Below are 6,082 nucleotides of genomic sequence, written 5' to 3' on the forward strand. Positions count from 1 at the left end.
CAGCATAAACTGAACCGTGTCAGTGGAAGCAGGAATTCAGAGCCCACGTTGAGCCGCCTCCAGCCAGCCCAGTCCCTCCCAGGAGAATAGAAAGCCCTTAGGGGTGCCTGCAAACGGGGTAAAGTTCAAGCCTGTGCCGTTGGGCTAGCAGAGCACAAGAGCCTTGGCTGCCAGCCGCGTTACATAAATGCCTCACCACCGCCTAAGTGAGGAGGTTCTGGCGCCAGGTTCTGTGAGCACTGCAGTTTTAGAAGCAGAGTGTTAGGTGCTTAATAAACAACAAAAGGACACAAAAACCACTGGATTTGAAGAGTGATCAAAATGAGAGCTTCAGGCAGGGGCTGGCTGGCTGTGGTTCCTGGCTTGGCATGTTAAGAACGTGACTTTAGCCCTTGACCTGAGAGTATGCAGACCCACAGGACCGGCTTGCTGACCGAAATCGAAACAGCGTGACTGATAGGTCCGAGTGCCACTTCATTGGTTCACATGCAGCAGCACCACGCCCAGGTCATGGGACTACTTGTCTGCTAGTCTTGCATGCTTTCCTCGGCGGGAAACGAGGCCACTTGCACACGGTGGTTTGTGCATATGTTCAAGCAGGGAGTTGGGCGAGCTTCGAGGAACGTGTGCACCAATGTGAGAGTCTGGTGCCCCGTCTCCACTTTGGGGACCTGACTTCTCCCAAGAAATCCTCTTCTCTGGACACTAGTGCAAGATGGCTCCTTCTGTGTCACCATGAGCCCCATTACATCATGCTGAAAGTTGGCGGGCTTGTGCAGCCATTCCTCACGGGGGTCATTCTGAAGCCCTCTTGGTGGTAAGCGGGCGGCCTCGCCTCACTGGCAGGGCCTGCTGGTCAGCCTGTGGATCCGTTGGCTGCCCCCGCGTCTGGGCGCTGCTCCCCCGTCCTTTGGTCTGGTGGCTCGGAGGACAGGCAGAGTGGTTCTTGGCTCCCAGGTTTGTGGGTCGCCCTGGGCCTCACACACGGGCTTGCAGCTTGGGCCAGAGGAAAGGAAGGAAGGGGAACAGGAGCAGGAAGCGAGAGAAGGGGGAGAGGGAGAAGGGGGAGAGGGAAGGGCAGGGCCGGGGCAGCGTCGACGGTCCCAGAGACGTGTCCTCTCGCCTGGTCCCGGTGTGGCGCCATGGTCACCCTGGCCCGCGACAGGCACGTTTGAGCACACGCGGTGCGCCAGGCCCTTTCCTAGGTGCCGAGGGCGCCAGGCAGAATGCAGGGGAGGGGGGAGGGGCAGCGCTCTCACGGAATTTCCATCTTGGCTTGGGGGGTGGGGTGGGGCGGAGAAGAAACAGGGAACACGGAGAAGCAAATAAACGAGAAAATGGCAGGAAGTGGTCAGTGCTTTCAGGACCAGAAAACGGGATGATGTACTAGAACCGGTCTGGCTGTATCTGGCCGGCTGCCTGGTTTTGGATAGCTGGGGAGCTAAGAATGGTTTTTACAGTTTCAAATGGTTGAAAGAAAATCAAAAGGGGAACAACATTTGTGACCCATGAGAATGATCTGCACAATTCAAGGTTCGGCGTGCGAACAGGATTTGGTTGGGACACAGCCACAGCCTCTGTCGGTGGCGGCTCACGCTACCGCCTAGAGCGGAGGAGGGGGGCGCAGAGACTGTACACGGCTCGCGATGCCCAAATACTATCTGGCCCTTTCCAGAAAAGCCTGCTCCTCCTGCGCTAGGCTTCTGGGGCGACAGTGGGAGTCACACACACACACACACACACACACACACACACACACACACACACGAGGACCTGGGAAGACCCTGACCTCGAGAGTGGTGAGGCGGGAAGGAAGCGGGCGTGTGCAGCGGCGGGAGTGGGGGGGGGGGCGGCGCATGCGCGCTGGAGCACCTCCCTGCCGGGTTGGGTGGGGGCCTGGTCTTCACCGGTTCCCCCCCCCCCCCCAGCGCCGCAGGGGTCAGGGGTGTGGCTTCTCTCCCCGCCTGACGCGCGTCTTCCCGGTTGTGTTTCTCTTGGTGTGTTTCGGTGTTTGATGTCCGCGTTCGAGACTTTCCTCACGGGCCGGTGACCCCCGGCTGGCTGGCTATACTTCCGAGCGGCTCCGGGAGCCCACCGGAGGGCGCGTGTCCCGGCGGGGCTGCGCTCTGTGCCCTCTGGCAGCTCTTGTGTGAGGAAGTGGGTTTCTCTAGGGTATTTCTTCCTCCTCCGGCCCGACTCCATGGGAAGGGTTCCAACAGTTTCTTGCTGGGGAGGACCGTCTGGCCAGCAGCGGTGTGGGGACCCAGTGGGAGAAAAGTGCCAGGACGGCTCAGTATGGACTCATTCATCAATCCCTGTTTTCTGCTGCCGGACCTCGTGTCCCAGCCCAGAGCCCCTCCACGTCACTCTCCGCCGGCCCCTGCCTGGTTGCAGAGCGGCGGTCCCGCGGCTGGAGCCGAGGAGAAGATCTGGGGGCTCTGTCTCTTCTTGAACTGACCCTGAGCCCTTCTCTCCTAACCTCCACTTCCAGAGAAAGCTGGTGCCATCACGTGTGGACTTTGGGGCAGTTTGGTGGTTGTAAATCATGCCCCTCGCTAGCTTTCTCTGGGCTACGATTCAGCTTTCTTGGGTTTGCTAAATCAGTTGGTGCTCGCCCTTCCGTGTTCCAGCTTCCGAATTTTTGTTACTGTCCTCTCCTCTCCTGTACTCTTTGTCCTTTAGGATATACAGCTTAAAAAAAAATACGTTCATGGTCGTCTTAGACGTTTCTGCAGGGAACAAAGTAGATGCAGGTGTGGAATCACCACCTTTGTCCCAATTGACTTATTCAAAATATCACTCTGTTGTGTGAAGATAGGTGATGGGAGGCAGGAGGGAACGCAGGGAGACCCAGTTAGGAGGTTGCTGTGGAGATCCAGGGGTGACTTGGTGGTATTTTGGAGGAGAGCATAGAGTATGGCGGCGCACATCAAAGAAAGTGGACCTTGAGATGTTTTGAAGATAGTCACTATGACTTCCTGATGGCAGGGGTGTGGGCAGGACGGGAAAAGTGGAATTACGATCAACTCCAAATTTCCTGGCTTAAGTCACTGGTGCCATTTATGTGACAGGAGAGACTTGGGGAGGAGTAAGTCTGTGGTTGGAGATGAAGAGTTGAGGTTAAGACATTTATTAGACGTCCAAGTGGAGAGGGCAAGTAGCAGCCACATATATGATTCTGGAATTAAGGGGAGAGGCCACAGCAGGATTTAGGATTTCCTGGCACCTGGATTGGCATTTAGGTCCTTGAGACTGGATGAGATTACCTAGGAGGACCGTGTGGATGGAGAAGGAAGGGGTGTCCCCAGGACTGAGAAGAGAGGAGGAGGAAAACCAGGAGGGCATGGTTTTCTCAGTAGGGAAGGAAAGAAAGGGTTTCTGTGGGGAGTGCTGAAATGCTACTGGCAGGTAGATTAGGATGAAAATAGAGAAATGACCATTTGTGGTAGAGACTCCCTAGCTTCCCCTTCTTCCTGAGTTATAGCTGGGCCCTTGGTCACTCAGAATAAGTACTGTATTTTCTAGTCTCTCTTGCAGCTAGATGTGGCCATGTGTCTAGGCTGGCCAGTGGAGGTAAGGAGAACTACACCTCCCAGAAGTGTCCTAAAAGGGAGGAAGCATGCTCTTCTTACCTCTTCTTTTCAGTTGACTGGATTGTCATGTAGTGGCTGGATTTCCTGCAGCCATTTTGGACCATGAGATGACCTGAGGAATGGAAGTTACCTATGGTAAGGCAACAAGATAAAAGGATCTTGGGTCTTTGATACCATGGAGCACCATAACAGCCCTGGACAGATTTCATATGAGAGAGAAATAAACTATCCCCCTTAAATCACTTTTACTGTGTGTGTGTGTGTGTGTGTGTGTGTGTGTGTGTGTGTTTGCAATTAGCAGCCAAACTTAATTCTAACCGATGTATCATTGGATTTGGCAACAAACATAGAGGCATAGTGGTTGAAGCATGAATGGCTGTGGCAACAACAACACCCTGACTATAGCACTTTTCAGTTTACAAAGCACTTTCAAACATGCTGCCTTCCTCAATGTTTGCAGCTCCGTTGTGATTCTGTAGACTTCTTTTTTTTATAGATGAAGAAACGGAAGCTCAGAGAAGCCACTAAGTCAAGGTTACTAGGTTGTAGCTCTTATACTTTAACCCGGGTCATCTGACTCCTTGCCCAGCGCTCGTGAACGTAGGTGGAGAGCAGGTTACGAACGTGCAGGAGGTTCTGGCCCAGAGTTTGCCCAATTCTGGGGGGATAATTGGAAGCTGGCCCCAGAGGTCCCTGAGAACATGTTGCCAGGAGAAGGTGTCATTTGGTGGAGCATCAGAGCTTTGTCGCCTTTTCAGGAAAATGCTTGTATTTCTAGAAAGGTGATGTGGAGGACAGGAGACTGTGGAGAACAAAGGAGGTAAAAATGAGACAGGCATCAACACCCGGGGGGAGTGTGGCTGCCAGTGGCATGCTAGCAATCCCATTTTGGAAGTAATCAGGTAGCAATCAGATGTTCAGACCAAGTCTGCTGAGTGTCCTGTGACCATATAAATGTTTTCTTGGTATCAAAGGGATCTGCTTCTCTTTGCAGTCTCCCTTCCTCAGAGGCCAGTCTGGGAGCTTTTGAAGTTTGGCATGAATCTCTCCTTCTGCTTTTCCTCTTCAGTAACTTCTTTGCTGACTTCTTTCCAATTTCTTTCTGTAAATCCCCACCAATCTGGGGATTGCTGGGGATACACAGATTTTAAGCTGATTAAGGGTTTGCACCTTCCTACCAGCAAGGTGGGATTACTTTTAAGTAAGTTGCTCAAGGTTATGCAGTCAGGAAGTAGAAGCTGGGATTGGAAGTCGGCTTTGTGACTTCTAAGGTCACATGCTGCTCCCCCAGCTTTGGCCCTAGAAAACCAAGAGGCCTCAGGGAAATAGCATTCTGTCCATCCCACCCACGTCCCTCTTTAATCTTGACTGACCCACCCTGGAGGCCCCGCTCCTGGAGGCACATTAAAGCAAGCCTCACATGCCTGCCCCAGGGAAAGGCCTCGGCCCCGCCCTACTTCCAAGCGGCCCACTTGCTCCGGCTCTTCATCTCCCTGGACCTTGGGTTCCTGGCTGTAGTCCCTGGCTTTGATATCTGCTTCTGCTGTCTGGAGTTTGGCAACTCCTCACATTCTCCTTGCAGCTTTGGGGGCCTCAGGGTTTTTTCTTTTTGCCCTCTGCTCTGTCCACCTCCGACTCAGTGTCCTCCCCTGGCCTGAGGCGAGGAGGGCTCACCCTCTGGCCTGGGCTCTTCGGATCGCGTGTCTGGGCCAGAGATGGATGTGGCCTCGAAGTGGCACTATGGAGAGGGGTCTAAGAGATTCTAGTCCTGCCCTTGGCCACAGCTCCCCTTCACTGGGGGAGGTGTATCCACAAAAGAGGCTAAACAAGGCACTTATCACTGTCTTCATCAGGTACGATTTGAGCCCTAATGTCAAATTCTAGAAGGGCTGGCTTGAATGGCCTAGAGGTAAAAAAGGCTTTGTTCATCCCATAAACACTCACTGAGCACGTAGGATGTGTCTGGCACTTCCAGCTCCTGGGGATACAACGCTGAATAGAATCTTGGTGCCAATCCTAGAAGAGCTTACATGCTAACAGGAGGAGATCACACAAAAAAAATCAAGAAAATAACATCAGGCCTCCTGTTCTGTATTCCCCCCCACCCCACTCCCCCTCCCACCCCGGAACCCCCTCCATGGCCATACCCAAACAGTCTTGGATCTGATCTCTGTGATGGAGGGCAGGCTACATGTCAGAGAGCAGCAGGAGTGTCAGGAACAAGGGAGGGCAGTTACCTCAATGCCTCCGTAGATGAGGGCCCCTGGGGCTCTGCTGCTGTATGAGTAGTAGCATACAGTTCCATCTACAGAGAAAACTCCTTACCTGAGAGAGGCGGGGGGGGGGGGGGGGGGCGGGGATAGCGTGCCCTCCGTAAGCGTTGTAAAGAGTCATGTCCACACATGTCCATGTGTGCAGAGTGTGCCCTTCCTGGGCTTTAGTGTATGGGTCCTAGATGCAGGGCATCATCAGGAGCTCAGTAAAAATGC

This window comes from Prionailurus viverrinus, chromosome B4 (assembly GCF_022837055.1).
Source record: "Prionailurus viverrinus isolate Anna chromosome B4, UM_Priviv_1.0, whole genome shotgun sequence".
Lineage (NCBI taxonomy): Eukaryota > Metazoa > Chordata > Mammalia > Carnivora > Felidae > Prionailurus > Prionailurus viverrinus.